This window comes from Triturus cristatus, chromosome 1_2, assembly GCF_964204655.1.
Source record: "Triturus cristatus chromosome 1_2, aTriCri1.1, whole genome shotgun sequence".
In the NCBI taxonomy this organism is placed as follows: domain Eukaryota; kingdom Metazoa; phylum Chordata; class Amphibia; order Caudata; family Salamandridae; genus Triturus; species Triturus cristatus.
Genome location: NC_140580.1, coordinates 278,584,058 through 278,603,046, shown reverse-complemented (window position 1 = coordinate 278,603,046; position 18,989 = coordinate 278,584,058). Strand labels below are relative to the sequence as shown.

At 45.4% G+C, this 18,989-nt stretch overlaps 1 pseudogene across 1 annotated transcript in view; it reads left to right on the top strand.

The window, feature by feature from the left end:
* LOC146867158 (fascin-like) overlaps positions 1-736 on the top strand; it is a 190,687-nt pseudogene extending 189,951 nt beyond the window's left edge. The window contains exon 3 of the transcript XR_014961091.1: positions 613-736. The product of XR_014961091.1 is annotated as a fascin-like (transcript). The remainder of the gene's footprint in view (positions 1-612) is intronic.
* Positions 737-18,989: the final 18,253 nt, after the last annotated feature.

The following is an 18,989-nucleotide window of genomic DNA, read 5'->3' as shown; positions in this document are numbered from 1 at the left end:
TGGCTGGGTTCAAACTGGAATGGCATGGTGAGCAAAAAACTATGGATTTCAGCCCAGATCTCTGTACTGGGGTGAATGTATGACATTGTTCTGCATTCTGTCCATCAACTGTTGTTTTTGCGTAAGGGATTAGGAGCGGTCCTCACTCAGGTTGATGCCAAAGGTAAAGAACTAGTTATTGCATTCGCTTCCTGCGCAATCACCCAAACGGAGGAAAGGTACTCAGTTATAGAAAAAGAGGCCCTTGCCTGTTTGGCGGGTTTGGAGCATTTTAGAGCTTTTGTGTGGGGTTCTAGGTTCACGTTACGTAGTGACCATAAACCTCTTTCAAAGGTTTTGACCACGGAATGATTCCTAAGAGATTCTCCCAGATATGCATGTTTATCGATAAGGTTAATAGATTTCATTTACGATGTGTGTTAAGTACCAGGAGTTAAAAACAGAATTGCTGACTTTTTAAGCAGGTCACATTGCCTTCGGTTACTAAACCAGATTCTGGATGTAATGAGTGGTGTGTTGCTGAGGTTACGAATGGTGGTCTAGAAGAATGTGAGTGGGTGAAAGGTACAAAAGAAAATGGTATTTTGCAAAAACTTGTTGTTTACATCTTAGGTGGATGGCCCAACAAGAAAGAAGTTGAGAAAGAGTTACATCCATATTGGGAGTTGAGACAAGAATTGACTGTTGAAAATGATATGGTGATGCGTGCCGGCAGGATTATTCCTCCTGAAGGTTTGAAAGGTAGGTTGCTGGATATCTGCCATGAGGACCACCTAGGGATTACCAAAACCAAATCCAGTATACAATTATTGTACTGGTGGCCAGGAATGGATTTGCAGATAGAAAGAAGCGTGAGAGAATGTACCTTGTGCATTAAACCTTAATTACTTAGAAACCACCCCTGTGTCCCCTTAAGTGTCCTGATATGCTGTGGGAAAAGTTACGTCTGGACATACTAGGGCCTATTCAAGTTGGATCCCAACCGAAATATGTAATAATATTAGTGGATCATTTTGCTAAGTGGCCCGAGATTGAAGTGGTCAACAAGGTGGATTCTAATGCCGTGATAGTTTTTCTTTACAAGTTGTCCCTGAGAGAGGGTCTGCCGCACTCTGTTCTTACAGACAACGGTCCCCACTCCTGTTCAGAGGTTTTAAAAGAATTTTTGAGTAGGAATGGTATTGGTCACAGATCTATGTCTATTTACCCTCCAGCTGGTAATGGCCCTGTTGAGCGCTTTAATAGAGTCCTCAAAAACGCTATACAGTTAGCTAAGGAAACTGGTGTTAGCTGGATAAAAGAGCTTTGGAACACTGTGTGGTCATACAGGATCACGCCATGTGTGACTGGTTTCAGTCCTTTTGAAATCATGAGAGGAATAACTCCATATACTAAGGATAATATTGGTTGGATGAAGTGTAAAAAGAAGAGTGTCTGAACACCTTTAGTAGTTAAGAAGCAGTTGCTTAAAGCTAAAGGGCAAAAGTAAGTCATATTATGATGAAAAACATAAGTGCAAGGAAGTGTGTGTTCGCATTGGAGACTGGGAGAGAGTAAAAAAACTTGGAATATGTGGAAGAACTGGAGGTAGATTCACTAAACCTTTGCAAGTGGAACAAGTTTTGTGTAACTGAGTAAAGTTGAGTGATGGGAAAATTTGGCACATGGGGCAGATTTCTTTACATATAGGTAAGATTGGTAATGCTAATCTAAGTGTGTCAAGCTCAGACAATGTTTTAAACTCCAATTGGTTGCTTGATGATTTCTCTTATAATGGGAAACAACATCCAAAATCTGTATGTGGCTCCTTTTTTGAGGAGGGTTAGAGAGTTGTTTCATCTCCTCATTTTCATGCTGTTTGTGTAGAGGAAGGTCAGATACCATCGGATTCCAAGTGAAATTCCTCTCTTTCTGTTTCCCAAGAAAATCGGATTGGAAGGAGAATAAGGAGGCCAAAAAGGTGACAAGATTTCATTTGTAATTACATTTGTTGACTGTTTTCAAAGGTTTTTTTGGCAGGTTTTTTCGAAGATTTCTTCCTTGATTTTCCATGTGTCAAGTGTTATTATGCATAGTTTTTATTAAGGGAGAAGTGTTGTTTCATAATGTAATTAGAATGTTATTTCGCATTGTTTTTAGTAAGGGGGAGATGTGTTGTTTTTATTAGGGGAGATGTGTTGTGTTGTAATGTATTGGAATGTTATTTGGCTGTTGTCCCTTCTCTGCCTCCTTAGTAGTAGAACCACCTTGGTAGAGTGTCTATGATGTATAATAGAATGTCCAGGCAGAGAAGGGAGAGAACTGCGAGAGCTATTGGTATGCTTTCAGCTGGAGTCGTTATTCCACATTAAACATTTTACTTCAATTCAGATTTGTGGACATTATTTACTACAATAACAATGTGGAAAGGACCAATATTATGAAAGTACAGGAAAAAATTGTTAACAGCAGACAATGTAACCCACGACAAGGCTATTGAAATTTCAAGCAGCACAGAGTCTACCAAAGCGTTCATGTAACAAATGACATTGAAATCTGATGTGCATGCCCTGTGTAACAATGATAAATCATAAGGCAAAGGGAGAAAGGATGAATGTTACAGGTTTGGCAGCAAGAAGAATTTGACTAATGCTCTAAAGTGGCCAGCTGTGGATAAAACGTGTGCCAAGTGTAAAACAAAAGGGCCATGTTGGCAAAGTTTGCAGATCTAGGCACAGTAAGGCATTGGATAATTGGTTTAATACTGTATAGGAGTAAAGTACAGAAACTGTTACACAATCTGATTCTGATGATAACAATGTAGTTCAGTATTTGGACAATATCTCTGAAGAACATGAGCTGATTTCCAATGAATGTGAGAGTGTGCATGTTTCTCAGGTTGAATCTTTGGCTGTTAAAAGGCCTTATCATCTAATTGACATCATGGGAGTACTCCTACTCATTACTATGATGGTAGACTCTGGTTCATTTTCATGTTAATTGGACCTAAGGAGTGGGAGAAATTTTCCAACATTACATTGAGAAGTTCCAGTGTTCGACCTGTGGCTTAAGGAGGCAAATCTGTTAAAGTCATGGGGGAGTTTGACACTACTTTGAGTTTCATACCGGAATTGTGCCAAAGGTACCATGTATGTGGCCACGGACAGCCCATGTCTCATGGGGTGGCGGGAATAATGGAGTTTGGGAATCATTTTGGATCTAAACAGTCCAGAACAGGCGTAAAGAAAGAATTTGGGTTCACAAGAATCTGTTATGAATATCTCTGAACTTCTTACTTGTCTGATGAATGCTATCTTTTTTTCTACTTTGGACATGGCATCAGCGTACCACCAGATAAATTTGCATTGTCATTCCCAACATTTGACGTCCTTTGTTACCCAAGAAGGGGCGTACAGGTTTAAACAGATGCCTTTCAGATTAGCATCAGCATCTTCTGTTGTTCAACATGTTGTTGAGGCTTTATTTAACGATATTCTGAATGTGAAGTGTTTTCAAGATGACATTCTGGTATTTAGGAAGGATATTGTTGCCCATAATATATCTTTGGTTAGACTGTTATCCATTTTAAAAAGAGAGGTGCAATACTGGAAGCTAAAATTCTAGTGTTTCGATGCTGATGAAACGTGGCTGGGAACTTCCTTGGCATTTACCTGTACTGTTCCTTAAGTATGTAACGTGCGCTTTGGGGGTGGGGGGGGTTTCAAGGTTTCTTGGTCTGAGGTTCTGCAGGCTATTGGGGGTTTGTACTATGTACCAGGAGATATCATTGTATGCACTTCCGTTGTATCCTTTTTGTTGGGCTTCGCCATCCGGTACATTGAAAATTCAATACAATCTGCTGTTAAAAATAAATGTCAATTCGCTGTAGACCATGTAAATAATATGGGATATAAGTTGTCTGTGCAGGTAGTTGAACCTAAGGAAAGTTTGTTGGCAGCTGTAGCAGAGTTTACTATGCGTGTGGATAAGGATCATTTGAGGGCAAATTTGTGTGGGCCAAGGAAGTCAAGTAGGAGTTTGACCTAATAAAAGTTGGGATTGCCAATGCTATTCCACTTAAATCCTTGTGTGGTGGTTACTGAAGCCAGTCAGTATAGTTTGGGGGGAATTTTGCTTCAAGCACGTATTAGTAAGGATGAGGTAGTTGCATTTCCTTCTTGTGCCCTCAGAGACACTGAGGTTACCTATTCTGTTAGAAAGTGTGAGGCCATAGCATGTTGATGGGGTGTAGATCCTTTTAGGAACCATTTGTGGGGTGTGGAGTTCACCATTCAAATGGACCACAAGCCATTAATCAATTTTCGTACTGCTAGGGGTGCTGATAAGGCCACGCCTAGAATTTCTAAATGGCAGATAGCGATTGCAGGAATTATAATATCAACTATCCTGGCACAAAGAATAGTTTAGCGGATTGTTTGTCCAGATTACAGTTGAATGATCAAAGCAGGAACAAGAGGTGCAATTTGAGGATTATTGCACGGTTGGTCTCACTTGTAACTCATGGGATGAAAGTATCACAGAAGCTGAATGGAAATCTGCTGTGTCTGGTGACGTATTATTGCAGCGAGCTATGACGTTTATCAGCATAGGATGGCCTGGAGGGTGCAAGAATCTTCTGTTAGAAGCCTACATACATGTTTTTGATGAGCTTAATGTGGTTGATGGCACTCTTAGGAGGTCTGATTTGTTAGCGGTCCTCTCTGATTATGTATTAAGATGTTGAAGGCCACATAGGTATGAGAGCAATGAAAAGGAATAGGCTTTGGTGGCCAGATTTAGATAAGGATGTTGAACATTATGTGAGGGACTGTGTGTTTTGTGTAATGAGTGACAAATCTCAAGTCATGGTTCCTAGTCTGGTTGAAGCTAGTTGCAGTTCCAGAGAAACCTTGCGTAAAGTTGGATTTGGATGTCATTGGAACCATTAATGTATGGAGAGAGAGTTTTAGGTTTAGCATAGTGGTGGTGGATTACCATTTGCAGTGGCCTGCAGTCGGTTTTGTGAGAAATGCTGGTGTGACTGAGATAATTGTATTTCTACAAAAACTATTTTTGAAGATGGTGCATCTGATGTATTGGTGACTGACAATTGGATACAATTTACATCTAATGATTTTGGTAAGTTCTTAGCACATTAGAGAATCAAGCATATAACCATGCCTTTGAAGCATCCACGTAGGAATGGTTTCATGGAGAGATGCAACTGCATGATCAAGGACAAGCTGCAAATTGTCCATTACCAATGGTTTGAATTGGAAGAAGGAATTGAATGATCTGTTGCGGGCCATTTACACGACTCCCAATGCTGCCAAAGACCTGTCTTCAGTTTATGTCCTAAAACAACGTCTGCGTTCCATCAATTTGGAGCGATCATGGATGGGTGAGAAAGGTGGTTTGAAGAAAAAACTGTAATCTGTTAAATGTAAATGGGAAGTTGTGCAAAGGAAATATGTGGGTAGGAATGATGGGTATAATACTTCTCAGTTGAAGGTCAAAGTTGGAGATTGGTTCAGGATCAAAATACCTGGAATTGTTGCCAAGGGGCTGTATCGTCCTACCCCAGCCTGGGTACTTGTAAATGATCACGCCACACACAGAGATTGGAATTCACGTCTTTTTTCATCAGCGTAACTGTAAACTGAACATTCTATGTCATGCATTCTATGACCCAAACCCACGCATTTAAATCACCATTCTATGGAGTCCGCCAGGAACCTATAAGGGTCCCATCATCTCTAACTCACAAGATTCTACTTCTGCCCCTTTGTTAATAAAAAATACCAATAATACATATAAGCATTACAACTCTTCAATAAGTTGTTTTGGTGCTCGAATCCGTCACCCAGATCTGGTCATGTGAGTCTTTGGAGATATCAGAGAAGGGTCCATGACTGGCAATGGTGAAAAAGACATTTTGTGGAGTAGAAGTAGTAATATCTTTATTCGATTTTCATATGAAAAATCATAAAGCACAACAGCATACAAATGAATTTAAAAAGTTTTCTCAACTCCGTGTCCTCCAAGTAAGATAATGCTATAGAACAACACAAGGATACATAAAACATGTGACTTAATCACTATTCACCTTATCATCTCCAGATGACTATTTGATTTTGAGATACGCCCAAAATTCATGTCATAAATATATTGAAGAACTTTATATATTTTGGCATTTAGTAAATTGTCAGGTGGACAACTCCAAAGTGTTTACAATATAGTAATGTCTAGGTAACAATAAATATGGTTCCAACAACAATTAAAACTTGCCAATCGTGCAAGGAATATTAACAATATTTAAGAACGTAGATACTACCATTGAAAACCAACTAAAAAGATGAAGTTCATTATTTTTTTTTTTTTTTTTTTTTTTTTATTGTAAGAGCTTTATTGCACTTTGTTAACACACATCCAACATGTCGAGAATCGTTTATACTGCACTTGCCTACATCCACCTCGGGCCGGCTACGTGCAATTACAGTTTTGCGCTACAATGCTAGTTGTACACAGCCCATCAGCCGACATCCAGCGGACCGGCGGCGTGGTAACCTACATCATGCAGGTGTGTGTCAGTGCTCCTCTCGCTGTCTGGTACATCTGTAGTCTTACATTTTAACAGTTTTTGGTGTATTGTACGCGCATTTTCGTTTTTAACTGAAACTTATCTTAACATTACCTTCCCCAACTTATAGGTCTCCCCCCTGCAACCTCCCCTCTGCGTCACGGCATCCTCCCTCCCAAGTGTCGGCACTGCATAACTGAGCACCCCGTATTGACATTTGTAGTTTTTCAGCTCACACAATTGCCGTGTCTGTGTCTGACTTGTCATGTTCAAGCAAATAGGCTCGCAAGTACCCCCAATAGTCTTTGGGCTTAGAGCCGCCCGGCAACTCCTCTTCATATGTGACTAGCGTATCTCGACAGTACACCATGTCTTCAAGCCAGCGTTTTACTTCTGGCGCTCTTTTACTCTGCCAGTGAAGCGACACCCTTCTTTTAGCCAGCAGCAGCGCCACAGCACAGAATCTACGCCTCAAAGCTTTCAGATGTGGAGTGAGACCCAGCAGACAGACCTTCGCCTCGCACTTCACTGCAACTCCCAACATCTCACTCAAAACCTCTACGACCCGTTCCCAATATCCCGCCACTCCACGACAGTGCCATGCTAGATGCATGAAATCTGCATCCTCCTGACCGCACCTACAACATTTTGAATCATCTCGTAAGCCATGTTTGTAAAGCCTCTGAGGTGTGTGGTACACTTGATGCAAATACTTGTAATGTATAATTTTCAGGTTCCCGTTGGGAGTTAGCATTCCCGTGAGCATGCAAGCGGAATCCCACTCCACATCCGTCAGGGGTTCTGTTAGTCCCGCGCTCCATCTGTCCCTGGCCTTGTGTGTGTTGGTCCCTACCGCCCCTTGTATACTCGCATATAGTTTGGAGACCAGGTGAGATGCCCTTGGTGTAGTCAGGAGTAGTTGTAGAGGCTCCAGGGTAGGTGGTTCCTCCGGATGTGACGGGTAGTGTTCCCGTAGTGCCCTCTGCAGTCTATAGAAGTTAAAACTGAACAGTGGGGTTGGATTGCTGATGTATCGCAGCTTATCAAGTGTCTGGAATTCGCCATTTGTGTATAGGTCCCCCAACGTGTCTATTCCGGCCCGCCGAAGCAGATCCATGCCAACCTTTTCTTGTGTTACCGAGAGGGCTGGGTGATGCGCTAGCGGGAGCGTGGGTGCATATAGCGGTAAGCAGCCTGCTTCCCTGCCCAGGAGTCTCCATGCTTCTGCGGTCGTGTTAACTGGGTTAATATCGCGATCGTGTAGCCTGGTGCGCCTATGCGTGAGCATACTGGGTAAAGGGACCGGATCGGCGTCCCCTGCCTCCACGGCCACGTGTGTCAGGAAGGGCACTTCGTGGTACCAGAAGTGCGCGTACTGCGCCTGAGCGCATAGGTAGTAGAGGTAGAAGTCTGGGACCTTGAACCCCCCCCTCGCGTATGGCAGTGTCATTGTGCGTAATTCCATCCTCGCCTGTTTGCCTGCCCATAGCAAACTAAGGACTAGCGCCTTGATATTGCGGAAGACAGCAGCGGGAGGTTTTATAGGGATATTGTTAAACAAATAGAGGAATTTCGGCAGCAGTACCATTTTCACAATCGCTGCCCTGTCCGCCAAGGACAGCGGAAGTCTGTTCCATTTTTTAATTTTGTCTTCCAGTGTTGCAATCACCCGCCCGTAGTTCATCCTGATTACCAATTCTGGGTCTCTATGGAACCATATGCCCAGATATTTGGTGGGTTCCTCCTGCCACTCTAGGGGGTAATCTAATGTGGTCGGTTTTGTGCTGTCTGTTAGCGCCAATACAAGGGACTTAGTCCAGTTTATCTGCAAGCCTGCCTGGTGACCAAACTTTATATATTCTCTCAGAAGCGGATTCAGGTGCTGATCAGGGTGTTTAACATATAACACCATGTCATCCGCGTAGAGTGAGATGTGGACGGGTCGAGAGGGCATCTGAATCGCCGAGTGATGATAATGCTGCCGGATTTTGCAGGCTAGGGGCTCCAGCACTTAAGCGAAAAGCATCGGCGAGAGCGGGCACCCCTGCCGAGTGCCTCTGCAAATTTGTATGGGGTCCGAAATGTATCTGTTTACTCTGATGCGTGCTGTCAAGTTTGTGTACAGCATAGCTATCCATCTTTGAAAGATCCACGGGAAGCCCATACGGACCAGCACTGCGTGGATAAAGGGCCAACCAATCGTGTCGAACGCTTTAGCGGCGTCAAGGAGCACCGCCACAGCCTTCGTCTCCGGATCCAAATAGTGTGCTAATGCGAACAGCGTGCGCGTGTTATGTGTGGTGGCCCTGTCCGGGATAAAACCCGACTGGTCAGGTCTGATTAATAGCGGCATAAGCGGTTTAAGCCTGTCTGCTAGTAGACTAGCTATGATTTTCGTGTCTACATTTAATAATGACAGAGGACGGTATGAGTCGCATTTATCTATTTCTTTGCCCGGTTTCAGTAACGCAATGAGCAAGGCTTCCCTCATTGATGCCGGTAGTGTTTGGGCTTCATGTGCCGCCCCGTACAGGTTCACCAAATGCGGGGCAAGGAGGTCAGCGTATGCCTTATAGAATTCTGCTACAAAGCCATCCGGCCCTGGTGCTTTATTGTTAGGTAGGCGCCTAATGGTGTCTGTGACTTCTTCTACAGTAACCGGGCGTTCCAAGTACTTCCTATGTCCGTCAGCCAGCCATGCCAGCTCTATGTCTTCCATGTATTTCAGTAACTCAGCCTGTGACGGTGAGGGGTGCGCCTTGTATAGTGTGCCGTATGCGTTCATGAATTCCTGCAGTATACCCTTGGTGTCTGAGATCACCTCCCCGGTGTCAGTGGTTATGGACGTGATATTTTGTGGTGTTTTGCCTGCGCATATCTTTGAGGCTAGTTCCCTGCCAGGCCTGCCTCCTTCCCCATATCTTCTCGCTGTAGCTCGCTTGGACACGTATTGCAGCTCTTCAGTAGCAAGTTTAGCATGTTCTGTCAGTAGTACCTGGATTTCCCCCAAGATTTTGGTGTCTCCTGTCTGGGTATATGACTGTTCCAGTGTGCGAATGGCCTGTTCGCGTGTGTGCAGTTGTCGTCGCAGCACTCTGAGGATTCCCGAGGTTGTACTGAGGCAGACTCCTCTGATTGTAGCCTTAAAGGCCTCCCATAACAAACCCGGGTCTTCCGTTGTTGGGCCGTTAAGGTCAAAGTAGTCTCCTATCGCCTCCTGTATGGTATGAACGTAGACAGGGTCATTGAGCGCCGCTGCGTTAAAACGCCAGGCGAACGGCGGTGGGTCATAGTGCGGGACCTCAACCTCCAAAAGCACTGGGTTGTGGTCCGATAGTGTTCGGGGTAAGTGAACAACGTCGAGCACCCATGTGAGTACACTCTGCGTGCCCAGCCAGTAGTCTATCCTGGACCAACTGTTATTAGCCGCGTTTACGTGTGTCGCTGTCGTTACTCCTGAGTTACGCGCCCTCCACAGATCTACCATGTTTAGGTCTTCCATTGCATCCCGCAGCATTGTTCTGGCGTTCCCATGCTGTTCCGCAGTGTGTGCCGCTCTATCTAGCGCATCCTGTAACGTGACATTGAAATCCCCTCCCCAAATAACATGAGGCGCCTGCATGTTCGCGATGGTTCCCCATACCTTTCTAAAAAACCCCGGATCATCCACATTGGGGCCATATGTGTTTACTAATAGAATCTGTTGCCTTCTAATCTTGCCAGCTATCGCCACGCACCTCCCCGCCGTGTCCCTATGAATGTCGGTAATGTCAAAGCCCGTACCTTTCCTAATCAATATGCTCACTCCCCTGGAGTAAGAGGAGTAGTTAGAGTGAGTGACCGATTCAGCCCACTTAACCCCCAGTGTGGAACCACCGTTTTGACCCAAATGAGTCTCCTGCAAGAAAACAATGTTAATTCGCAGCCTGTCAAAGTAAGCAAACAGCTGCCTAATTTTCTTAGGGTTGCCCAGCCCTCTTACGTTCCAAGTGATTAATTTCAGCGAGTCCCTACGTGTCATGCGTTAGTATAGGGTGATGAATGATCAACGCTAGCTGTTCAGACAGGGTTCCAGAATGTGAGTGCACTGGTGTATACCCCATGGTAGGTGAATGTGACAGCGGCATACATTGAGTGCAATCATTATACATGTGATAGTACCTTGCCCAGGAGTTCGCCATGCCTCTCAGACACAGAGGTTGTAGTCGGTTGGAGTCCAAATCCCCCACCCTCCCCCCACCCACTTTAGCCCCCGAACTTTGCCAAAGCCATCCCAAAAATAACTGTAACTTGAACTGTAGTGTACTTAACTTCGAAATGGGGCGCACCCTCCGGGGGGTGTCGCCAGGTTCACACATCGCCATCCACTTAGTGGATGTGGGCAGAAGTATGAGGCATGAGTATTGATTCACTTACATGTAACCTTCTACCCCCTCCCCCACCCCATATACTTTCGCAATCATGACCTCCGGCCCGGCCGTCTATGTATAAGTACGCCATATCTTGATTGTCCAACCTCCCGGTACTCCCCTGCAAGTTCGCTTTACCTCCGGGTTGTGTCTTCTTGTTATCGGTGGGTCGCCACTTCCCAAGAGACTAGCGCCACCAGTGTCTCGCGCCATTGCGCCATCAATCCACTTGTGCGTGTGCATCGTGGTCCCCATCTTACCCGTAAGTCTATGACCACCACTCTCTACATTCCCAATGCGCTTACTGTACTCACTGCGATAGGGAACTCCTCCGGCCCAACCGATCTACTGTTCCAGGCAGGGAGTATGTCATCAGTTCTTACTCCCACACTCAGTGGGAGAGCCGGGTCTCCCGACTTCGCACTGAACCTCCAGCGCCATATCAATCGCAGCCTGCCCTGTGGAGCTCGACAGTCGGAGTACACCTAGATCCGGGTGTAGAGTAGATCTTACATTCGTCATCGCACGTGGTCCAGCGTGTCCAGTAGTCATTCAACGTCGCTAGTTCGATCGGCCCTTCCCTGCGATTCCATCCTTTTTCCCAGTTTCTTGATATATTCCTGCGCCGCTTGCACTGTTGGGAGTATTATCGGCTTACCCGCTGACATGATCTTCAGTTTTGCTGGGTACAGCATCGCATACTCTAGCCCCAAGTCTCGTAATTTTTTCTTCACGGGGGTAAATTCTTTGCGGGCCATCTGTACCGCCACAGTGTGGTCTGGGTAAAATTCCAGGTTATTTCCTTGATGCGTGATTTTGCCCATTTCCCTGGCCATCCTGAGTGCTGTGTCCCTATCCCTGTAATTCAGCATCCTCGCTATTATCATGCGCGGGGGAGCGCCCGGTTTAGGCGTCGGTGCCAGTGACCTATGGGCCCGCTCAACAAGGAAGACAGGCGAGAATTTATCGGCCCCGAAGAGTTCCTTTAGTAATGTCTCCACATAGGTCTCCATCTTCCCAGTGTTTGTGGACTCTGGGAGGCCAGAAATGCGTATGTTGTTCCTCCTGGATCTAGCTTCCTGGTCCTCCACCTTCGCTCGTAGGGTCTCAAGCGCCTTATCGTGACCACTGCACATTTTCAACATAGCCATAGAGTCGTCTTCCGCTTTGGAGATCCTGTGCTCCGCCTCCGTCAGCCGCCCATCATGCTTCTCCAGCTTTGCCGCCATGGTGTCGACCCTCAGCATCACGCTGTCCAGTTTGCTGTTCATTTCTTGTAGGCTCTGCTGGATCGCCTTTAGTACAGCCTCCATTCCCGAGCCTTCAGACGTGTCACAATCTCCCTCAGTTTCTTGGGTGGTCGCGCTGTTTTTGCCTTGTTTGCGGGTCTCGAACTGCAGCTTGGATTGGTGCTTATCCGTTTTACCCATGGTGGTCTCCAGTGTCCTGGTGTTGCGGGTCTGTGGGTCAGCGTGGTATTTGGCTGTCGTCACGACTGGGGCACGACAGGTAGGCGGACGGGGCAGCCAGATCACCCAATATCTATCTCGCGGCTGTCTTTAGGTGTGTCGCCTCTTCCAATCTCGCCAACTTCGGCCACCGCCGCCAATGTGTCTCGATTACTGCGACAAACTGAGGTGCATTGACCAGCTGTGAAACACCCCAGTCCGAGGTCGGCGCGGCAATATCCAGCTTTGCGGCGCTATGGGGTATCGCTCCAGGGGGGTCAGGCCGCACTCCCCTCACCAGCCAGCCTCTGCCCTCCAGCCTCGTCGTTGTCGCTGCTGTCCCTCCCCCGCCGCTAGATCCGCCGCTTAACCGCGCTGGTGTGCGCGCTCCCGGGTATTGTCCGTGTCATACCCCGCCATTGGCCATCCGTCGTGCGTCTGTTGGGCCCGATAGAGCGATGGTCATGCGACTCTCGTCCTTACTCTGTCTCGGGCCCGCAAGTAAGCTCCGCCGCCATTTTGTGGTCGCCAGCTCACACGCTATGTGTCCGTACTTTTTATGCGCTTCAGGGCTCACCTTCAATTCTCCCCAGCGCTTCGTTGGCGGCGGTCCGCTGTGCACACCATGGCGGATCCAGGCAGCCGCGGGCCGGGCGTCAGTCTTTCAGAGGCGGCGGCAGAGGCGGCGGCAGTCCCCGGCTGCGGGCGCGGCCATCTTGTATCGGCTCATCGGTTCCTTCCACTTTTTCGCTGGAAACACCTTGCTGCGTCGCCGGGGCAGCCCCGCAATCTCATTTCCTTAGGCACCGAGACTTCCCACATCCATATCTGCCATTTTCGTTATCATAGGGGTGGTTTGTGGGGGCGAAAGTCCGCGAATTGTCTTCCGCCCGGCGGAGCTGCCTTTCTCAGCCAGCCATACCGCAGTGCGCCCTCTAGCGCCCCCTCTGAAGTTCATTATTCATAGTAAAACGACACTCTTGTTGAACTATAACCAATTTCATGTACAAGTATATTAGTATCACTAATATACTTAGCATGTTATAGTTACCATAAATTCACTATCAATTTTCTACAAGGATTTTCCTAGATCAATAAGTACATTACTATCATTGGTTAAAATCTCTTGAGAATCCTCGTTATTAAAGTTGATTTATCTTTCCTAAGTATGTAAATGTAGCAGACATATACAGTACTTCATAATTGGATCATTTAATATTCGAGGATTTCAGTGTCCTGTTTCTTAATCTCCAGGCATGTAGAAAATATCAGGACAGTCCAAAAATTAGGTATTCAGTACAATCACTTTTTAAAATTATAACGATCTCAAGTACTTGATTGGCAGCCAATATCTGGCATCTTTAAATTAACCAGATTCTTCTGATCTGTTTGTACTTAGGACAGAAGAATAGGATATGTACTTGTGTTTCAAGTTCTGCCTTACTTGCCCGGCAGCTGGGCAAAATATTAGCATCAGTCCAGTTACTGCAAAAGCTGTTAACTGGAAGGATGCTATACCTAAATGTAGGTATAAGGATTTCACGAGCAGTGGTTCTATGGGATTACAGAATTCTTCTGCTGCATTTTGTCTTTAAAACTAAGGAGCCTGCTTGTCAACTCGCCTGCAGTTCTCTTGCCTAATCATGTGTCATTCACATAACGCCAGTACCTCTTTTTAAGAAGGTTTAGAGACTTTTTTTAATACTATCAGGGTTAAGCCAAAGATCGCTCTTGCCCAGTTTTACCAAGCAACCCTGGATGTAGTTGAACCACTGGACACACCCTCTGGTGTCAAGTGATAATACATCTAAGAGTGATTCTTTAATGGGTAATGGTGAGTTATTTGACCAAATGCAGTTCCAAAAAGTAAGGGGCCTGAGAGCAATCGCATGAGCAACGTTCTTCAGACCCAGATCTAAATGCATTGGTGTCACTGGTGCATTTCAGGGGAGCTCCAAGACCAATCTAATGAACATGTTTTCAGTTTTTTCAATGGAGTCCACATTAGTATGGCCCCATAACTCTGCTCCATAGAGTGTGGCTCCTATGGCCTGAGCATGGTATACTTGGATCACTGGGGTCACCGGTCTATAAATTGACTTCCTTAGCTTTTAGACTAGGTTCACCGCATGTTGTAGCAAGAGCTGGCTTTTTACTATTTGTGGGGTCCATGATTGTGTGCTAGTCAGCCCTACACCTAAGCAATCAAATAGTTTCACCTCCTCTTGTCGAGTCGAGCCCAAGCCACCCTTGCACACAACTCTATTCACCTTGACCTGATCGGTCAACCCCCCCTCGCTTCCCCATCTGATTCGGGCATAGTTGTTCCTATGAAGTCTAATAGAAATTTGCAAGAGGTTTTTCAGGATCCCCATTTTGGAGAGGGATGCCCAAAGTTTTTTGCGGGGAACTAAATCAAATGCAGCGCAGAGGTCTACAAACACTACAAACAGTGGATCCTTCTTGATTGTCCCGTATTTCCAAAGGATCGATAGGAAGCAAAACAACTGATCTATGGTGTTTGTTTTACCTCTAAATCCTGCCTTCAAGGGTGATAGTAGGTTGCCTTATCTCTTCCAGTCATAGAGTCTCTCCAACAAGTGCCGAAAAATATTATCTGAGCTATGTCAGTAAGGATGGGGGACCTATAATTCGCCGGGTTGCTTTTGTCCCCTATTTTAAATATGGGCACTACTTCAGCTCCTAGCCAGAAATCCAAAATTTCTACCTCTTTTAATATAGCATTGAAGGTATAGTTTAAAATCACACTCCATATTTTGGGTTTGGAACGATAGAGATCCCCTGGGATTGTGTCTAGGCCTGGTGCTTTCCCCGACTACATGTTTGCAATTGAATCTATGGTTTCTTCTACAGTGAAAGTAAGGTAGTCTGTGTCTGTTTCTGGAATGAGATGCTCAAAGATTGCACCACCACTGTCCTTTGGTCCTGCAAATAATTGGGAACAACTATCTGTGGAAGGATAAAAATGTTTCCTCCATGATTAAACGTTTTGATCCTTTGGATATTAGGTGCCAGAATTCTTTACTGTTTTTAGTTTGGGCCGCGACTAATAGATCTTGCCAGAATTTTATATGCCAGTTTCTTTGTGTCTCATGTTGCGCATTTCTATAGGCTTTCCTTTTTGTGACTACGATTGTTCTCGAGCAAGCTTTGACATCTCCCATCAAGGATTGCCGAGTTTGTTTGCAAGTCTCATCAAACCACTTGTTCTTTTTATTCATAGCCATTTTCTTTCCACTACTATTTTTATAAAAGAAATTGCTGATATTATTTAGAAGATTTATAAATCTTCTGGTGCCCTTATTAACCAATGAACGGGTGACTATGGTATAAATTTGTTCCAAAGTATCAACACTGTTCTCAATTGAGGGCCATTTACCCCTCCTTTTGTATTACTAAAGACTATTGGATGTGATAAATTGAATTTTAAGGGGGATTGGAGACAACTAAAAGCATCTGTTAATTCTAGGGATAGGGCATTGTGGTCACTATTGTATTTCTCTACTACCCACATATCAACCAGATTAGGCCATAATTGCACATCAAGCAGAATATAATCATTTCTAGTTTAACAGTTGGCCCTCTTATATGTGTGATTTAGCCTTTGATCTGAGGTAGAGCGGCCATTGACAGCTCTCAACCTGTTTGAAAGTGAGAGAGGCAACTTGGAGTGCTACCTTCACATTCTTGACTGATTTTCCATAGCTCAGGGATCCAATGCCTAATTTGGCATCCACTTCGTCAGTTATATTTTTAGTTATGTTAAGGTCCCCCGCACTGACTATGTCATGTAGTGCCCCTTCCTTTTCAAGGAACTCATGTAAAACAACAATTGTCGGGGAATCGTGATGGTGCGAGGGGAATCTGTTATAAATATTCACTAGTAGCACTGACCTATTATGAGTAATATCCTTAATATTCAGGGCCATTAAATTGGTGGAATTTATGTAGTGTTTTTTAATATGGACCCCCAGTCTAATTTTGATCCAGATTATAAAGCCGCTAGCAGGGCAACCCTTTTTTGACGGTACAGCTTTTACGCTATAGTTAGTAAAGCCCACTCTGTGTATTTTGTCAACAGCCCATGCCTCCTGAAAAAGATAAATATCATAGCTGTCTATCAACTTCCCCCACTCTTCACAATACATTTTAGACCTCAGGCCTGCTAAATTCCAGGACAACAATCTCAGTTTCTTGTAGTGCTCAGAGTTTGATTGGAATTTCCTCTCCTCATTGATAGACAGATGAGTGGGTGAGCTGGGCGGTGTAGTCATTTGAATAAGGTCATGTCCCTCCATATCACTGTTTGTACTAATCCCCGGTGGCTGCGCTTGCACTTGTGGAGTATGGTGGTAATAACCTTCCCATGTTGTGATTGTTGTGACGCTATGAGGAAACGGTCCCTGCGAATGTCAAATGTGCTTGTTCACAGAATCTGTCTGGGCCCAAGCTCGATGGATGGTGTAAGGGTTTTGCCTGAGGATCCCCCATGCTTTGGGTCAATAGGCAGGACTTTACTTGTCAGAGAAAGCTTAAACTGGATCAAAGATCAGTGTGTGCAGGTCCAGATTAAGTAAGCCTTCCACCAAGTCCCTATCTACCAGCTCCAGTATAATATGATCTAGTTCTTTGTCTGTAGAACAGCGTTTGGCATTTAATATGTCAGATCTTATAACTGAGCGACATTCCCTCACCTGCCTTATCCAGTGGATAACTTTATTAATCAGTGTTTCCCACTATTCTCCTCAATCACTTGTCAGTTTTGGGTATATTCAACATAGGCACTCTATTGCAAGTCCCAATTACTGCCCTGGCTTCCCTCCTCCAAGGGCTATGGGTTTCATCGGTATAATGTGGTTTCTGATATAGTGGCTTAGATCTAAGCTTCCCTATCATGCCCTTTGCAGGGGGGATTACTCTTGCACCATTAAATTCCCCTGATATTCCCCCATCACCCCACCATAATTGTGGGTTCTGCCCTGTGTCCACCATCCTGCATGTGGGTTACATTGTATGTAGGTCTTCCCAGTCTTCTTCCATTGGGTGGGACATGGATGTGGGTACTTGATAGGACGACTGGTGGGTGTGATAGATTTCTATGTTGTGCTGGTGTTTTGGGATCTTAGGATATATAATAGGTCCTGAGCTCCGGATTCCATCACCTGTAGTCTCCCCTCCTTTACTTTGGTGATGGGTATTACCATATTCTGTTTATGCTAGGGTAAACATTACTGAGCTGACCTCTGAAGGACCCTACAGTTTTCCTTAGTGAGGGAACTGCAGATGTTAATTCCTTGACAATTGTTTTGAGTTCTCTCAGTTCTGTATAGAGAGCACTGATATTTGCAGTTTTTATTTTTTTGTGGAGTTTTATATAGTGCAAACTGGACCCGAAGGTATCAGAGCGCTTTACATGAGCACCAGTTACGTTACAGACGGCCATTCATGTTTTGTTAGGCACAGGGAGATTAAGTGATTTGCCCAGAATCACAGAATGTTGAGCGTCCCTGCCAAGATTCGAACCTGGTTCCCCAGCTCCGAGGTCTACCGCCCTAGCCGTTAGGCCACATTCTCTCCCCAAGTTGTCTGTGTATTCGTACTTCTTAACTCAGTCTCAATAACAGCAGGATCGGGGGGAGTACCAGTAATGATTTTGTTAATGGCGACTTCATTGTTGTCAATGAGAGGATCAAACCGGTTGGAGCATGCAATGTCCAGGGCTACTATTCCCTCCGCATCAATATTGGTGTTGTCAGGAGCAGGAGATAAGGATGGGGGTCAGGCTCCAGGTGTTTGTGGCTACTTATGTTGCTAGAAGGCACCACACGCGTGGCTGTACCCTTGAAGGTTGGGTCCTTGCAAATAAACTATTTTATGGAATTTATTTGTAAAAAAATTTCTTCCACTTTCGATCTCACTTTGGATGACTTGTTTTGGCCACTAAATAAACTTTCAACTTCCTCGATTAATGTATCCATATCGTCCACCACACAATTCGCTGCTGGACTCACTGTTGGCCTTTTTGCTTGCCTGGGGGCTCCATTTGGATTACCGTTTGCTTTCCGTTTGCCCATCCCATTACAATTTCCCAAGACTGACTGATCCTATAATAGGCAGTTTCGCAAACGTGTAAGAGTTAAAACAGTGGTACCTGGATTGATGTTGCGTGCCAATCTCCACGTTTTCCTCCAGTCATCTTGGGCCCAAAACTAAGGGGGGGTGGCACAGCCTCCGACGGGCATAGACGACCCTGCCCTTGGCCATGGTTTTGCCCGGACATGTCATGCTGCAGCGACGCGTAGCGCTTAAAAGTGCAAGATGGGCGTGGCCCCTGTGAGGGGATGCTGGGAGATGTAGTCTTCCCCACAACTCCGTGGTTACTGGCACCTGGCAGCGGTGGCGATGGCAGTGTCACCCACCGCAGTGACACGCAGCGCTTGTAAGCGTGAGATGGGCGAGGTCCCTGCGGGGGGATGGTGGGAGTTGTGGTCTTCCCCACAACTCCATGGTTACTGGTGTCCTGGCAGCATTGGTGATGGCAGTGTCACCCTC